The following is an 18,025-nucleotide window of genomic DNA, read 5'->3' on the forward strand; positions in this document are numbered from 1 at the left end:
GTCCCTGTCCCTGCTTGCCCTTCCCTGTGCCATCGGGCAGCTCTGCCTGTGCTCTTCAAGACCCCACTATTACAGCCTGAACTGGTGGTGTTGGTGACAGGGATAAGCTGTAGGTACATTGATGGCATGTGGAGAGGCAAGGGTGGGTAGGAAGAGTGGTCACAGCGTGCTGTGCCTGTGCTGGCTCTCACTGCCATACTGGCTGTCCTTTGTTGGGGTGACAAAGCCTGTGGAAGTAGTTGGAGATGATCAGGAGGAGCCTGGCAATGTGCTCCATCAGCACTAGAGGAAGAAGCAGGATAGGTCCAAGGGCAGGCATGGGGACATCTCCACTGGGGATATCATAGGTTCCATTGCCTACCTATTCACTATGCTCAGAGCAGCTTTCCTTCCTGGGAAGGTGTTTTTTTTCTTCCTTTTGCCCAAATTTAACCAATGTTGGGGGGGGGGGATGCCCTGCTCAGCAGTTGCAGCTTCCAGCGGTGGCGATGGTCTCTTCTGCAGACAGCTCGTGGCCACGTCCTGCTCTGTTTCATTGCTTTTCCTTAGTCACTTCTCTCTGCTTCAGCAAACGCTGCGTAAATGGGTCCCCAGTCAGGGTTTCAGGATCTGGTTTGCTGGTAACAGCAGGCGAAATGCAGCAGAATCACTTAAAAACTCATTTTCTTCCCTTGAATTCATCATATTGTGACAAATAGGAGCAAAAGCCTGATCCGTGCGGGGGTTGAGTTCACAGGGGGGATATTTCCTTCTCCTGACGTGCATCCCCTTGATCATGGAGGCTGGAAATGGGGATGGAGGGAGGCAAAGGTGAGCTGAGGGAGAGAAGTGAGAGTGCTTTCAATTGCTCAAGGCATCCCTCTCAGACCTCACCGAGGGTTGGAGATGCTGATTTCTCCTCCCACATCTAATAACTGACCTCCTGCTTCCTTATCTCTGCACCAAGCGCGGATGGCCCTGAGGTTATGGGTACTGATGCCACCTCCCATCCCCATGTGCTCATAGGAACAGCACAAAGCCCCCAGTCAGATGGAGCCCAAATCACCCTGAAAGGAAGCTGTTAATTAGGAGGGAAGTTAATTACCAAGCTGTGCTCCGAGCAGGCACTGGGGCAGTTCAGGGAGCTGGGCAAGGAACACTGAAGGATGCTGAACCTCCAAGCAGCAGGCTGTGTAACTGCCTGGTGGGCCTTGGGAGGGGTTTTGCCGTGCTCTGCCTGCCATGGGCTGTGGCTGCCTGGCTGCTTCTCCTTCATTACCAGTCCCCTGGGGAGGGAGGATGCTTCAGTTCAGCACTGAGCTGCCTCCTTCCTCAGCTGCTTCAGACACTGCTCCCATGTTATGTCCTGGCTTCCTCATGGAGTCCTGGCTGGCACAGGGATGAGCTGGCTGTGGTACCCGGGGGCTCTGCCATCCTTGCATGAAGGGGATGGGGGAAAAAGCCCCTTGGGCATCCTGCTGCTGGGAGAGCTGGGATGCCCAGGGATGCGGGTGAGGTGTGTGGTACCCAACAAGCCCTTGCTCCTCTATAGTATACTAAACCTGGGAGCTGCCTGCCCCAGGAAACCCCAACCCAGGCTGGTGGGGATGTGCAGGAGTGACAGCATCCCATGGTGCCGCTGCAGTCAGGGTTATCCCCATGTCAAGCCCCTTTGGGGAGGCATGTTGCAACGAGCTGCCCTGCCAGAACCCAGTGTTGTGGGATGAAGCACCCAGTGCTGACTCTGCTGTGTTGTTCCCTTCCAGGCTGTGACAGGAGGAGTTAAGGGACGGTACCTTCCTCCCCCTGCGGTTCTCCTCTTCCTCTCCACTTCCCACCCTGTGCTACAGAGGAGCAGCGAGCGCCGCAGGCCAACAGCAGGATGGGAATGAGCCTCTTCCCCTGCAGCATTCCATCCCGTGGAGCCTCTCCGCAAGGGCTGGAGGAGCCGAGCCGGTGGCCGAGGCCCGGCTGCGGTGGGATGGGGACAGCGGGTGGCTCTCCGTGCACACGAGGTCGGGGCTCGGGCCGGTTCCCTGCCAAGCAGGGACAACCCTCGAGGCAGACGGCTTCAATTTAACCCCAGGGCTCCTCTGATCCCAATCAGCATGGTCAGCGCTCATGATGCTCGGTTGGGGAGGGGTTGCTGCTTGGTTCTCGGTGGGTTTGTTTCATTTTCTTTATCATTATTATTATTTTTAATGACAAAGAAAGGGGGAAAGGTTGCTGATTCATGAGTTCAGAGCTGGAGCCTGCTGGGGTCCGGGAGTGCTGCTGCTATTAGCTGCCCCCCGTGGGGAAATGCATCTGCAGAGCTAGAGCTGGAGGAGTCCTGCTCCCCAGTGCCTCTGCAGCCCCTTCATGGGCAGTGGTGACCTTTCACAAGTGGCTTCTCTACCTCCCGGCCATGTCCACTTATGTCCCCCCCCTGGTTCTCCCTCTTGCCAGGGTGCACCTCAAAGTTCCTGTTAGTTTAGCTGCTTGCCCCAGTGCGTATCTCATCACTGAGCCATTCCTTTTCTTCCTCCCTGGCACCGCTTTGCTCCTGGTTTCCATCCTCACTCCCGAAGATGCTGCGGAAGCCCTGGGTTTGGGGATGCTCTGGGGCTGGGCAGAGTGGGCGCAGTTGGAGCTGGGGTCCTTCCCTTCTCCCCTTGCTCTGCCAGGGCTCACTGTTGGAGCCAGGGATGCAGGCAGGCTCTGGTGGTATAGAGCATCTCCCTTCCCACCCCACAGACATCTCAGCTGAATGAGCAGCCATCCCCAGGACCATTTTCCCCGCATATTCATCTTCCATCAGTCAAATCCTGGATGTCCCAGAAGAAAATGCTCTTTGGGCAGCGTCTCGGAGCTGGTGTTGCTATCTGAATGCTGTGTGCTGGTATTTCCCTCTCCCCGTCAGCTCGGATGGGCCCTTGAGTCCATTAGATGAGCTGTCAAGCGACAGATGACAGCAAATTGCATTTTCAGGCCCTTATTGTGCGTAATTGCTTGACAGGAACCATCCTGAGTAATTCAATTGGAGTCTAAGTTAGCTTTAATTTGGAGACATGACGAGGCTCTCCAAACTAACCAGCCCTGGTTTGTTTGCTGCTCCTCTAACTCCCCCTTGCCGGCGTTTGAACCGCTTTAGCATAAGTAAATGAAGATTAGAAACCTAATTGCAGCTAGGAAGAGATGGAGCTTTAATTGTGAAGGCATCCACAAAGGTGCTTTTATGACTTCAAATTTGCACACGTGCATCTGTGTCAAACCTGAGGTGGGGAAGAACAGGGGGTGAATCCGGCCTCCAAGCCTGCTGGAAGAGGGTCTGTGAGGAGGGTGCTGGTGCTTCTGGGACATTGGCTGTGCCATGCGGTTGCACCTCACTCTCGGATGTTTTGCATGGGGTGAGGCAGGAATCACCTGCTCCTGGCTCTGCTGCTGCTGGGATGAGCAAGTGAGGGCAGGATGAGGCCTTGGCTTGAGCATTTGAGTGTTAATTTGTGCTAATTACTCCCTGCACCAGGCAGCACGGGTGGTTTGTGGTCCTATGGGTGTGATGCTGCAGAGCTCAGTGTAGGTGGCTGAGCATCATCTCATCCTAGTGATGACAAAGGATGCTCCATAACTGCTCACCCTCTGCCTCCTCCACATGCCACCTCTTCCCCTCTAACACACACAATCACACCATCTTCTTCATCCCACCTCAATGTCCTCTTCTGCCTGTCCTCCCCACCCCAACCCTCTCCTGCTGTCTCATACCCTCTCCATCCTCTGTGCCTGTGCACACGAGTGCTGTAAACCTTGCACTAAGCCTCTCTGAGGCTTCACCAATGCCTTCACTGAAGTGGTCCTGGGGTCTATGGAAGGAGGATGCCCCATCACCAGATTTCTCAGCTGCCAGGGGTTGCAGGGAGGTCTCACCATGAAACCCTTGATTCCAAACCACATCCTTACGGAGCGATCACTGTAGAAAGGTGGTATCCTCACTCAGTGGTTTTAGTTTCTCAGTGAACTTCCAAGGTGAGCAAGTGGAATGTGTTGGGAAGATGCAGGAGGTGATACCATGGGTGATGCTCCACCCCAGGGGTGGCAATGTGCTGTAGCCTGACAGCCATTGTGCAGATCTCTGCTGGAAGGCAAAGCATCAGTCTTGAAAGTCTTACTGTGAGTTTGCTCCCTGTGCCCCAAGCCCTCTCTTTGCTGTAGAGTCTTACCTTGACGTACCCCCCATGGGGTCTCACCAGCAGCTGGCAGATGCCAGATGAGCCAACACTCAGGAATAACGATGAGCATGTTGGTTTGGTTACCCCACGGCATCAGGTCCTCACCGGCAGCACAGGGCTCTCTGCAGCAGCCTCAGCCAAGTGTTTCTCCCTGGATTTGGGGTATCTGAAAGGAGCTGAGTGCTCCAGTAGCCAGCAGATCTCGCCAGCTCTTCCCCCCCCTTCCCCCAGTGTAGGGTCTCAACAGGGCCACGAGCAGAACTGCCGCACAATAGTATCGATGGAAAAATAGCTGCCCTGTACTTACCATAAATTAGCTGAGAAGAGCAGCTCCTTCCCTTCCATTCAGCGCCGCAGCGGCTGTTTATGCAGCCGTGTGATTTGCATCATGCCGCCTTAGTTTTGAAAGTCTTAATTATTTGAAACAGCAAAACCAACCCAACGAATCCTACTTTTTGTTGTGGGTTTTTTCCCTTTGTTTTTCTGACTCCCACCCTGTGAGCTTCGTTTTTTTTCCCCCAGTTTAAAAATATCCAGCCCTTCAGCAGGGAGAGAATGGAGAAACTCTCCACAATGCCCTCTAATACGAGATCCGAAGGAGGGAGCTGGTCCATCCGGTAGCTCAGTTTAGCTGCGTGAGCTAGAGGAGAGACGGGTTATTTCCAGATGCGCTGGCTGGCAGCAGAGCTGGTTTTAGCACTGTGGTGTTGTAAGCAGCAGCTTGAGACGCAGGGAACCCAAGCCCAGGTGCATCCCCAGGCTCTTGCAGTGGAGCAGCCCCAGTGATGATCTCCTGTCCTGGTCCTCCAGCTCTCAGCTGCTTCATCCTTCCAGCCATGCTCCGAGGCTCTTCCCTGAGCTCCCCTGTATCTTGCTGCTGCCTGAGGGGTATTTTCCCATCATTTCAATGCTCCTGGGGAACACCGTGTTTGGGGCTGGGTTGTGAGGCCATCACCAGTGATGGAAGTGGTGGTGCTGCATGGCCCCAAAGCACTGTGTCCTTCTTTGGCTGCTAAATTACATCCCCTGGTCCTGCTTCTTCATCTGTCCACTTTCCCCCCCAAATTACCCTTGCTGAGCTGTGACCAGCCTGTTCCTGGGGATGTTGAGCTCAGAATCCAGCCCCATGGCTTTTGTCTGACCATGGCAGGAGCTGAGATATGAACATTTAAGACAGATGACAGGCAGAAATGAATGTCTTGGAGGTGGAGGAGCTGCTCAGCCTTTGCTGGATGCTATGGAAGAGTTGGTGCCTGTGGCTTGGTCTTGGGCTATGCTAAGAAAAGGGCTGTGGTGGAGGTGCCATGAGATGCTGTCTGCATCCCCAGGTGCCATGGGGAGCCCCAGGTTGAGCCCTCCAGCAGCCGGTGCTCTGCTGGGCACCTTTTCTTTCCTTCCTCCTTTCTTCACCAGTTATTTATTTTAATTTATTTGATTTTATTTATTGGAATGGTGACTCTTCGGGAAGCTTGGTCAGCTGCAAAAGCCGCCTTCAACTTCTGGTCCCTGTAAAGTACGCTGTTACATTTTCTTGTACATAAGGTATATATAAATATATATACATATCTCTATATGTATGTATATAGATATATACATATATAACGAGCTCTAACTCCTGTACAGTTTCCAACTGAACTCGATGGCCTGCTTTGTTTTCTCCGTGTTAGTTCTGACCGTTGCAGAATGAGCTGACTCTCATTTCCTTTCTCCCTCTTTCCCTTTTCTTTTTATAAATATATACATAAATATATATATCTATTTTGTTGTCGTCGTTGCAAAACTCTCGTCACTGGAATGGAACAGTTGAATCTGGTGCAAAAAAAAAACAAACAAAAAACAGCAGAGAAAATATCACCCCACAAACCGACAAGGGAAATGGCTGAGAAAGGCATGATGGATCTCCCCGATGTAAATTTGTACAGTAACATTTATAACGTTTTCTACACTTGAAGAAAGTCTTTATAATTTCAGCTGTCTGACTGAGTGCGACTCTCTGTGACCTGCAGAAATGGATAGCCATTTGTTCCCGTGGTTTCTCGTGCAGTGTTTGGTGAGGTGACAGTGTATGAATTATTTATGCCAATAATAAAAAACAACCAAAACCGAACCCAAAAAGCACCTTTGCAAAACCATTGCACCCCTGTGCTGCTCCGCGTCCCCGCGCCGACGGCTGCTCCTGCCCTCTCCTTGCTCCACAGAGGCATCGCATCGCAGGGATGGGGTGGGACTATTTGTCTATGGAGGGCTCTGGGCCATTCCCCTCTATCAGAGCCTCGGGAGCATCTTGGTCCAGTGATGCTCAGGGGGCAAACACAAGCACTGCTGAATCCCCCTCTTCCTGTCTCCCACCATGTCAGCTCACAGCTGAACCCTTTGGGGATGATAAATCACTGTGAACATTTGGATGGGAGCTGCAGGGAGATGCGGCAGCCAAAAACATGGGAATTGGGCAAATGATAGGACCGGCAGCAGATAAATCTCTGCATGGCTCTCAGTGGAGGGGCTGGGGCTTGGGTGGGTTCTAAAGGGGATGCTCCTCCCCAGCCAGCTGCCTGCGGGGATGGATGAGCCTGGTGATGAAGCACTGGAGGCTCTTCACATCTGCTGCTTTGTTTGTTTGCTTCTCCCATGCTGTTTTACTGGGGGGGGCACCATCAATCTGCAAAACAGCCCATTGGAAAGCAGCGGCGTGTTCGCCTGTTGGGGCTGATGCAGGTGGGACCCGATGGCAGGCGATGGAGGGGTCGTGTTGCTTCTCCCCTCTTCTTCCCTCCTCGCTATCTCCCGAGTGCTTGAAAGGTAAAATAATGATGGCTCACCATTAATAAACCATGAACACTCAACACTTCTCCTGTCGAGGGCTTTTCATCTTTCAAAGCCTGCGGGAGCTGGTAACCAATTAGACCAGGCACATTCCGAGCGGCGAGTGGTGGTGGGGCTGGCCAGGGGGGTTTTCCTGGGAAGGATGGAAGGGGGATGCTGTGATAGGGCATGGATCTCCCAGAGAAGAGAAAACAGATTTGGGGATAAAGAGCCACCCCTTGATGCCATGCCAGGGACCTTGTTACCCCGATGGCTCCCTTGCAGGGTAAATGGGCTGCTGGCTGTGTCAGTGCCGTGATCTCTTGCATAGATGCAATAAACAGGGGGATAAACCCTGCTGGTGATTCCCCTGGTGTAAATCTGGAGGGATCCACCAGTCCGGAGCATAACTGGTTGCCACTGGTGTGTAACTGGGCTCCCGCACTCCAGGGACAGGGTGGCTGAAATGCCAGAAGCAGCAGCACAGAGCCCCTGCTGAGCCCAGCACAGGGATGCTGAGCTTGCTCCTGGCTTGTGCCTGATGAGATGCTAGCACCAGGATGGGGATAAATGTGCACTATATCCCCAAAACTGCCTTAACAATGGTGCTGGCAGCTTAGAGACACCTCTAAATACGTCTCTGCATATGTACACTCGTGTGTGTGTATCAGAGAGCCACATGAACGCACACACGTGTCTGTAATCTCCTTGGTGCTGATGAATCATGAACCATTAATATTTCACAGCAACGAATAGATGCAGGGAGTGGAAGAAGAGCTAAACCCCCAGGACATCGCTCTAGCCCTCCCGCTGCTGCTCCCAAGCAAGCCCATGGTGATGCTGAAGGACCGTGGGTTGGGACTCAGGGTGGGCATTGCTGCCACTTGGGTGCTGGGTGGGATATGGGCACAGCGGGGCTGCAGCCACCCTGGCTGGTAGGACTGGATCCCATCATCAAAAGAGCTCTTTGCTTTGTGCTAGTAACCCTTTTGGGGCCAGCTGTGTGGATGGAGAAGGAGGAGAGCAGAGGATATGTGTGTTTTCAGAGGGAGGGTGGCTTCAGAGGTGTCTCCGTGTCTTCTAGGTGCTGCTTGGGTGACCTACCCTCCCTTTGGACACACTGGGGCTCATACACATTTGTCTTCCTTGACTGCCCCCAAAATTAAACATATGCTGAAGCCTTTTATTGATCTGAACTCAAATAATCGACATATGGGCCCCAGCTCATGCACTCTTCATCAGGGACTGTAGTGATAGGGCAAGGGGTGATGGGTTTAAACTGAAACAGGGAAGTGCAGGTTGGATCTAAGGCAGAAGCTCCTCCCTGTGAGGGTGCTGAGGCGCTGGCACAGGGTGCCCAGAGTAGCTGTGGCTGCCCCATCCCTGGCAGTGCTCGAGGCCAGGTTGGACACAGGGGCTTGGAGCAAGCTGCTCCAGTGGAAGGGGTCCCTGCCCGGGGCAGGGGTTGGAGCTGGAGGAGCTTTAAGGTCCCTTCAGCCCAACCAGTCTGGATTCTATGGTCCTATAGGATGGCTCACCCGGATGTTAGACCTGGACACCAGCCACAAGCCTCTGCTCACCATGGGGACCACTCTGTCCGCACAGGGGTGGCTCTAAGTGCTGTGCCTGCTGCTGGCAGGTTTGGGCTCCCCTTTCCAACCTGTATCAGCAGAGATGGGAGGGAAAAAGGCTAGCAGGGAGCCCTTAGCCTGGACGGTGGCCCCCAGGCAGTGCTTTCACCAGCATGGGGATTTTGGGGGGGGCTGCACTGGATTTGCAGAGCAGAAGGGCTGTGGGTCAATGCAGTGCTCATGCTGTAGCTGGAGCCAGGACGGAGCTAGTTGGTGGTCCTGCATCACCAACCTGGTCCTGCATCACCGACCCAGGTCTGGACCATCCTGGCCAGTGCTGGTTCTCCCCAGGATGGGTGCAGCCCTGGCACAGGCTGGGGCTGTGGCAGTGCCCTACAATGGGGCATTGTTTGCCCATCATAACTCATGTTTCCTCCCCAGGCTTGTCTGGGCTTTCTCAGCAGCTCAGTGAGCCCTCACTGCTGGAGCACAGGGCTGGGCCCTGCCGGGGGGGCCAGGGATGGGCTGAGCCCCCCACAGCCACCCCAGCAGGGACTGGGCGATGTGCGGGCACGGGCTGGGGGTAAAGCCCAGCTCCAGCCCTGCATTAGGGTTCCATTTGCTCATCCTGGGACAGCCGGAGCCAGTTCCACCATGGATGTGCTGGAGAGCGTCGTGGGGGCTGCAGGGAGCTGTGGCCACCCACCCTGGACCAGGATCATGGCTCTGACCAGGGCAGAGCTGCTCCTGCTCTGCAGGAAGACCCAGCTCCTCAGTGGGATTGATGCCAGCCAGGGTGGATGAGGAGCTGCCCGGGTTCCCCTTGGGGTTCCTATCCTCTCCTGCTGGGGAAGGGGCTGCCCTGGCCGAGCTCCCCACGGCCCTGCTGTCCCATTGCTCAGCAGATTCCCTTTCCTCACCTCTATTTTTATGCTGGGACAGAAACCTGACCCCCGGCTGCCTTGCCCTATCCCTGGAGCCATTACATGAGCAGGACCCTTTCCTCTGGGCAGCCCTGGGAAGGAGGAGTGATTCCCAATTCCCGGCTTTTAACCCTAAACTTCACACTTGCAGCCTCCTACAAGGGTTAAAGAGCCAAGCCGTGCCCTGGGCACCACCAGGTATTAAAACTGGCTGAAGGCTTTCCCGTGCCTCCCAGCTATTTTATTCCTTGTTTTCCTGGGGCAGGGTGGCTTCGTGTGCCTGTACAGCAAAGCCCAGAGCGGGGAGGGTGCGCGGGGCATCCCTCGCTGTCGTCTGTGTTGTGAGCGATGGGTCTGTGGTGCTGGAAAGGCAAAGCTCAGCTCAGGGCTGGGCTGGGCTGCGCTCCCCGGGGCAGGGTTTGGGCAGCCAGCACTGAAAGAGCTGTGGCTGGAGGAGAGGGGGTCCCACCGGGGTGTGGGATCAGCTTTAGAGGGACATTGGGGATCTTCCTGTGAGGGTGCTGAGGCCCTGGCACAGGGTGCCCAGAGAAGCTGTGGCTGCCCCATCCCTGGCAGTGCTCAAGGCCAGGTTGGACACAGGGGCTTGGAGCAAGCTGCTCCAGTGGAAGGGGTCCCTGCCCGTGGCAGGGGTTGGAACTGGGGGAGCTTTAAGATCCCTTCCAGCCCAAGCCAGGCTGGTTTGTGATAAACACCGATCTATCTCAGGGGCTTTTGCAGCGCTTCATTTGCTGGCTGCTGCACCAGGGCCGTTTGGGGATGCCCCGTGCTTGGGAACCATCTGTCCCTCTGCGTCTGTTGGCACCATCATCACCAACAGGCTCTTGAGGCCCTGGCCCACTGGGATTAGAGTGGAGCTGCTGTTGGAGCCCTGGGTTGGGTTTCATTTGCTGGTGGCTATTTCCAGGCCTGCAAATCCAATGGGGGATAACGCTGGTGGTTCTGTGTGCATGAGGTAAAGTCATGGTTGCTCCTTCCTCAGCCTGACCATGCTGCTTTCTCTTTTAGGGTCTAATTTATACACTCTTATCTTCAGCTGCTTGCTCCAGCATCCTGGGTGGGGATGGCTCCTTGCTTCCCCCTTGCATGGGGGGTTTGCTGCTTGAATTAGCCCACAGCATCTTACCACATGGTGATCAGTCCCCAGAGCCCCCCAAACCAACACACGGGGCTGCTTCTGAGTTCATTCTGTATTTACAGCAGTGAATACGCATTGGTGGAGCAGCTACACCATGGCTCTGCCAGGCAGCATTGGCTTTGCAGCCTACGCACCATGAATCCCATTTACATCCACAGGGATGTGGGGAGACTCGGGGCAGCCACCGTGCTGTGAAGAAGCAGATTTTAGCAGAGAGGATTCCTTGCTCTGTGGCTGGGTAAATGCTCCGGGTGGTTTCCCTTGGTCCTGCCCTTGGGCTTGGCTTGGAACAAAGCTGCCTCAGGTGCTGGGAGGAAAACAGATTGCCCCATTAGCAGCGCTTTCTCCCACACTTTAAATACAATGCATTGGCAAGAGAGGGGCCTTGGGCGCTGCTCACCCACACGTGGTGGTCACAGCCTCCCAGGGAGCACCCCTGGGGCTGCTTCGCCCATGGGAAGAACACTGTGGCCATCCAGGACCCAGCGGTGAGTGGGACTTGGGCGGGTGGGTTGAGACCCAGCCCGAGTCTGTGCATGCCGGGGGGCTTGGGGCGATGCTGGATGGGGTCCTGCTGTGGGGATGGGTGCTGTGAGCTATGTGCCGGGTGGCGGTGGGGATTTAGGGGCCGGGAAGGTCATGCTGAGCAGGTGAGAACTGTTGAGGAGGATCAAAACTCTCTTGCCTATGGAATTAAGGTGGGAAGACAGGATTTGCCTTCAGGTGCTGGGGAAGCTATAAAATAGCAATTGCCCCAGCCTGTCTGGCTGCATCCCTAGGGCATCCCTCTAAGGCTTCCTCCTGCTCTGCTGGAGATGCACAAGCCCCTTCTCTAAGTACCTGTAGTTGATTAGAAAAGCAGCCTGAGCATCAGAGCACAGCACCCTTTTTGACCACACTCTCTTTGTTTCCATGATCCTGGCCGATGTTTGGGAATAGATCCTGGGAGTGCAGGGTTGGGAAGCCAGAACTGGGGGTTTAAAGGCAGAAACATGGAACTGCTCTGATGCTGCTCATGTGAGCTGGGATGGGGATTTGCTGCTCAAAAGTCTTCCTGTTGGTAAATGGCCCCAGTGCAGAGCAGTGGGGACTGACTCTGGCTTTGGAAGAGGAAAATGCTGGGTTAAATTGCTCCCAGCCAGGTGAAAGTGGAGCTTTGCAGGCAACGGTGAGCAAAAAGAGGGTGTGTGGGACAGGTTTCTGCTCTCATGAGCAGAGCCTGAGTTGCCTGGGGATGAGAAGGGCTCATGAGAAGCATTGGTCCACCACCTGGACCTGATCCAGGTGTTGGCAGTGACCAGGGCAGGATGTGACTTCTGAAAACTGGTTTGATTTTACAAGGGTTTGGGTTCCTTGGGGCTGAGCAGAGGCTTCTGGGCAAGAGAGCTACATCCGTGCTGGTGCAATGTGTGAGTCCAGCGCATCCCTCCCTGCTCGGGGCTGGGGGGGTCTTATTTGGTGTTAAAGTCTCTTCTGAAGCAAATTGCCCCTTTAAAGGCAAAGGGAAGCTCAGAGGCTTTGCAGCAGCCAAACCTGATGCAGAATTAAGGTGCAGCCCTCTCATTACTGGATGGGGAGATTGGAGGGGACAAGAAGGTCTCTGGTGATGACTTAATCTTTACGCACCTGTTTAGTTAATGCAGTAGCTCTTAGATGCATCCTAGTTCCCTGGGCACACCTGACTTTGCAGCACACAGGGGCTATGGTAAGGAGCCTGCGGGCACCTTCCTCCTCCCCCTTGCTTTGTAGCTGAGGAAAATCAATGCAAAACTCTTCAAGATGCCTGGAAAGACCTGTTATCTCCTGATCGAGCTCAAATAAAACCCCACCCCAGCGTCAAGGGCAATGCACACCAGAGCTCCTTGCCTGCTCTTCTGGGGGTGGGTTCAAAACCAGTTCCTTCCCCATGTCTATGTGTAATTCCTTAGGCTTCAGGCTAAAAGAGCCTTCCTTGTCCTGGCTGTGGTGTGGAAGCAGCCTTACTGTGGGATCCGCACCTTGTTCTGTGCTTTGCAGAGGGGAAGGTCCTGATGCCCTGCGGCTGTGTCCCTGGGAAGCCTGTTTCTGCAGCAGTGAGGGGCTGCTGGGCTTTCCCCTTCTACTTTTCCCTCTTAGTTGGGTGTTGGAATCCAAATCTGAAGCTTTTTTCTCACCCTTTCCCTCCTTCCCACCCTCTCCATTTGGTGCAAGGGAGAAACCAACCCCAAAGCCCTGAAGGAACTTGCGCGATGAGGTGGACGTGGAGCAGCTTCCACCTGGAGAGGTTAAAAGTTACTCAATAACCAAGCTCCTCCATCCGCTGCCAGTCACTGCTGGGGCCTTTGCACCAGTGCCAAGTGCCCTGCGGGTGCTGCGGTCACCCAAACCCACAAGCAACCCCCCCCCCCCCCCATCCCAACGCCGGGGACCCGCAGGGGATGCTCTGGCTGGGGCAATGGGCAGGGCGGAGGGTCCCGGCAGTGCTGCAGGGCGCAGGGCACGGTCCGGGGAGGGGACGAGGACACTGCGAGGCCCGATGCCACCGTGGCAAAGGCGGCGGGGGCCGCGCAGCCGGCTCGGCGCTGCGCTCCAGCCCTCCCGCAGCTCCCCCGCAGCAGAGCCCTTTCTGCCGCTGCCCGGAGCCTCCTTCGCTCGCTCCCGGACGGCTCCGGAGCCATGGAGCCGGGGTGCGCCTTTTGTTTGCTCTGCCTGTTGAGGCTGGAATCCCGCAATCCCGGCTGCGGGCGGGGGGCCCTCGGCTGAGCGGCGGCAGCGGAGGTGAGCGGGGTGCGATGCGCGATGCCCGGCTCTCTGCGCACAAGTAAGGATGGGGACATGGGGCACATGGCGGGGGGGTGGCAGTGAGGAGGCATGGGGTGTGTGTGGCCCCACACATGGGGGGTGTGAATGTCTTTGACTCCCACTGAACAGAGGGGTTTCGAGGAGCAGGAGCACTATGGATTATTCGGGATGGGATGGGGGGGCTGTTTTCCCCCACCTCTTTCTTGCTCTCTTAACCTGGGGATTGCACGGGGGGAGTCACTTTTTGTCTCCAACCCCGTCCGTATGCTTCATTGTTCCACCTCTTGAGCACATGTTTGGCCTTGGCACAGTGGGCAGGGAGCTGCTGCTGCCATCAGCATCCCTTTGGAACAGGAGGTTGGCAGCTCTTTCACATCTCTGGGGGACAATGGGTTGGGGTCTGCAGGTCTATTTTATGAGCTAAAAGCCTTAAAAGCCCCTCCCATGTGCATCTTGCTGCTGTTTGGGACCTTCTCCTACACGCCACAGGCTGGCGAGGCAGCTCTGCCTTGACTAATCACAGCGTGTGCGAGCATGGGCACAGCGATAAGGGGCAGCCATGGGGCATGGAGAGAAGAAGGAAGGAAAGAAAGCAGCCAAAGGGGATGGGGAGGCACCTCCAGCCTGTGCAGCAGCGTCTGTGGGGAGGTGCGAGAGCTCCTTCCTCCAGCACAGACCTCACCCTGCATCGGCACGCAGCTGCTCCAGCTTCCTGGGAAGTCCTATTGATGCCAAAGCAAGGAGCGGGGGGGGAACAACTGAAGTTATGGGAGGCCGCATGCGGCTGCAGATGCAGGGTCCTTATTCCCCCCCCCCTTTCCTTGTTTTCTGGGGAGGCTTTCGGAGGCTGTGATCAAAAGCTGGAGCCGCGTCCATCTGCTTCTGACAACCTGAGCGCTCGCTGGCAGCTCCCGCATTCAGAGCCTTGAATTCCTCCATAATTAGAGGGCTTTTTTCCCCCAAAAAAACTCCATCTGGGCTTTTTGAGCACGGGAATGAAAAGCCAAGGTGGGTGTGGGAGGGGGGCAGGTGGATTTTCAGCCTTAGCAGCCCCAATCTTGCAATCTATTACATCAGCACCGAAGAGGTGTAATTAAGTAGGAAACAAATGAGCCCAACTAATCTGTTTTGCTTGTTTGAGCTTAGCCGAGTGCAGAAAACAAACAGAGGCTGAATGATGAATGCGACTTCTCTTTGGTTCCTATGTTTCTAAAGGGTTGCTCTTTCTCTGAGCCCCACAGGGGGTGTTGATGTGGGTCAGGAAACTCGGCCGCTCTCCCCCATGGCTCGGAGGCCACCCGGCCGCAGCCAGCACTTGCTGCTTGCCTGATTCCTGCTTTAATTGGCTGCTTTGCCAAGCCGGCTCCCTTGGATGCCTTCCCGGAGGGATGGGGATGGATATCCACGCCGCTTCTCCTGGCGGCTGTGGGGACATCAAAGCTGTGGCCCTGCAGGTTGCTGTGTGAGTGTCCTTTAGGGCTCCTCTGCTGCAGCCCCAGGAGCTTCCACATGTCCTGGGGAGGATGAGCCCTGGCCCAAGGTGATCCCTCTGCATCAATGAGGCACAGAGGACTGATGCTGCCAGTGCATCCTCGGGTGCAGAAGTAGGGGGGACTGGGCAATCTCCATGGGGACCCCACAGCATCCCTGCAGTCGCTCCCCATCCCTCCTGCTGCCTTGCTGCATCCCACAAGGAACAGGGGGGCATAGACTCATAGGCTGATTCGCAGTGGAAAGCACCTTAAGATCTACATGGCCCTGGCTGTTTTGCAGCCCTTTAAACACCCCAAAGGGCTTTGGCAGCTTGGGCAGAGCAGACCACGGGGCTGCTTCTTGCTGCCTGGCCTTGCCCCAGCTGCCTGCATCTCGCCCCTGCCTGCTCCGAGCCCACAGTGCGGGCTCACAGGGCTGCTGTGGTTTGTTTTCTCCTTGCACTCGTGTGCTTTCGGGCTCCGGCAGGGACACGAGGTGCCAGGAGCAGATGGCAGCCATCGGCTGGGCTTGCTCTCAGCTCCCCATGGCTCCTGGCACCGTGCTGGGCAGCGGCTCCTGGTAACCCCCTCGCTTCCACACTGCTCTCTAGGGAAAGAGCTGGGGTTGGCTTTGCCTCTTATGAGGGCACATCGGAGCTAAGCCCCTTCCCCGACGTTCCGAGGAGCTTCTGGAGTCCATGGCAGGGGTTGGGGCTGGATGATCATTAAGGTCCTTTTCAACCTTAATGATTCTATGACTCTTGCAGTGGTTTAGTGTGATGCCTGTGCTGGAGATGGGAGGAGACCTGGCATGGAAGGCGTTTGTGTAACAGGCAGATAGATCTGAGTTGCTGCCCATCAGTCTGTGTTAGAAAGACCCTGTTCCCTCAGCACCCTCCAGCCAAACCTAGAAATTGTTTTAAAACCGCAGGAAATGGGCAACTTGGCCTCAGGGAAGGCAGGTGGCTTTGATGTGGGGAGAAGCAGGGTCTTCTGGCTGGGTGGGAGCAGGGTGTGTGGGGTCCTGGAGGGCTGTTGTCAAGTGAGATGTGGCCACCGCCATACTGGTGATGAGGTGCCCCTTGAGCCTGGGTACCCATCTTCCCTAAACATTGCACAGTGGAGGTGATGCTCCCAGTGTGCTGGTGGTGCCTGTCCTGGTCATCACCTCCAAGCCACCCTGGTGCTTCCTAGAATCCAGCCTAGTTTGGGTTGGAAGGGACCTTAAAGCTCCTCCAGCCCCAACCCCTGCCACGGGCAGGGACCCCTTCCACTGGAGCAGCTTGCTCCAAGCCCCTGTGTCCAACCTGGCCTTGAGCACTGCCAGGGATGGGGCAGCCACAGCTTCTCTGGGCACCCTGGGCCAGCGCCTCAGCACCCTCACAGGGAAGAGCTTCTGCCTAAGAGCTCAGCTCAGTCTCCCCTCGGGCAGGTTCAAGCCATTCCCCTTGGCCTGTCCCTACAGGCCCTTGTCCCAAGCCCCTCTCCAGGTTTCCTGGAGCCCCTTTAGTGGGGCTTCCTTGGCACCCACTCTCTTGGTCCTGCACCTTCAGGTTGTTTTAAGCCTCCTTGGTGGGGTTGTGTCCCCATGGGTGTCTCCAGCAACCCCTCTTTCCCCACAGCAGGAGGATGCTGAGCCCCACATACGCATCCAGCTCTCCCTCACGCCCCCCACCCCATCCTCCCTCACCTTCCCCTACATCCACATCCATCTCCTGCCCCCGGAGGGGCCGGGAAATTGGGAAATGGCCAAAATGAAACAAGTTTTCCCTTCCCTCCTGGGTGACAATTTCAACCCTGCGGGAGCTTGGTGCTCACCAGCTGGCTCCTGCATCCACAGCAGCCCTCAGCACCCCGAAGGGGAGCACTGGCTCCTTCTTACCATCACAACCAGCATAAACATTCACCCTATTATTATTATTATTTATTATTATTATTTGAAAATCTAGTTCTTTCCCTGCAAGGGGGAGGATGCTGCTATTTATTCATAGGTGTTGCAGTCTGCTGCCTTGTTTCAGCAGTGTTAAGGCTCTCTCCAAGCAATAAGAGCATCTCTGGAAGAGCAAATTGAGCAGCTCGGTAGCAGGCGGTGTCTTCCTCACCGAGCAAGGCTGTTTATCCTCCTCATTTGGTTTCAGATGAATACATTTGCCAGACAGCAATGATATTAGCCTTGTCTCAAAGACTTTATCAATTTGCAGTTGTCTCTTCGATGCTAGTATTTTATTGAACTGTCTGAGATGATTCCCAAGGAGAGGACTGCAATTTAAACTATTAAGTAATTTGGGAGAGCAATTAGTGTTAATCTGGAAACTCCCTGTGTTGCTCCTGAATAAATCAACCTCTCCATGAGAGTCGTGCTGAAAGAGCCTGGGCTGATTTATGTGGAACTGGAGGGGGGGATTCAGCCAGGATAACAACAAGGAGCAAGTTTATTGCCTGGAAAACTTTTAGACCTGGATGCTGCTGTGGTTCATACGGTGTCGGAGATGAGAGAGGGCCTCCACGTCCTCCTTGATGCATGTTCCTACGGGATCAGACCTGGCTCATGACTGCACAAGGCACCACATTGTGTGTCAGGTACTAGAAACACTGTGGTCCCGTCAGGCGGAGCTGGTGCAGGTGAAGCTCCTTCCTCCTCTGTCTTGTTCTCTGTTGGCTTCTGCTCAAAACCAACCACCAAACTTGCATGAGGTCTCCAAGCCCAGCCTGTACCAGCAATCTCGGTGCTCTGCCTTGCATCCTGCCTCCTCTGCCTGTGCCGTGGGCATCTTTGCCCAAGGCAGGGCCAGAGGTGGCTGCTCAGAGCTGTGACCCAGCCAAGCCGATAGAATGGTTAAGGTTGGAAGGGACCTTAAAGCTCACCCTGTTCCATCCCCCTGCTATGGGTAGGGACATCTCCTCTAGACCATGTAACTCCAAGGATGACCGTGCTCTGTGTTTGACCGCCTTCATGGGGAACATTTCTTCCCCCCGATAGGTCAGAGTTTATCATGTTCCAGCTTGTGCCATCGCATCTCATCCTGTCTCTGGGGACCTCCATCTGTTTTCTCCCCAGCTTCCACTTAGGTGGTTGCAGACAACCATTAGGTCTCTTCTTCCCTCTTCTTCTTTGGTAAGAAGGAGTCCAACT

The 18,025-nt window shown here is 55.3% G+C and overlaps 1 protein-coding gene across 2 annotated transcripts in view; it reads left to right on the forward strand.

Annotated features, from left to right (window-relative positions):
* Positions 1 to 13,135: 13,135 nt before the first annotated feature.
* NOS1 (nitric oxide synthase 1) overlaps positions 13,136 to 18,025 on the forward strand; it is a 76,324-nt gene continuing 71,434 nt past the window's right edge. Inside the window, exon 1 of one of the 2 annotated variants that reach the window (XM_065693009.1) lies at positions 13,136 to 13,439. The gene's annotated coding sequence lies outside the window, so the exon portion shown is untranslated. The remainder of the gene's footprint in view (positions 13,440 to 18,025) is intronic. The other variant, XM_065693010.1, reaches the window with a different exon arrangement.

The sequence above is a fragment of the Lathamus discolor genome, chromosome 12 (genome assembly GCF_037157495.1).
Source record: "Lathamus discolor isolate bLatDis1 chromosome 12, bLatDis1.hap1, whole genome shotgun sequence".
NCBI classification, from domain to species: domain Eukaryota; kingdom Metazoa; phylum Chordata; class Aves; order Psittaciformes; family Psittacidae; genus Lathamus; species Lathamus discolor.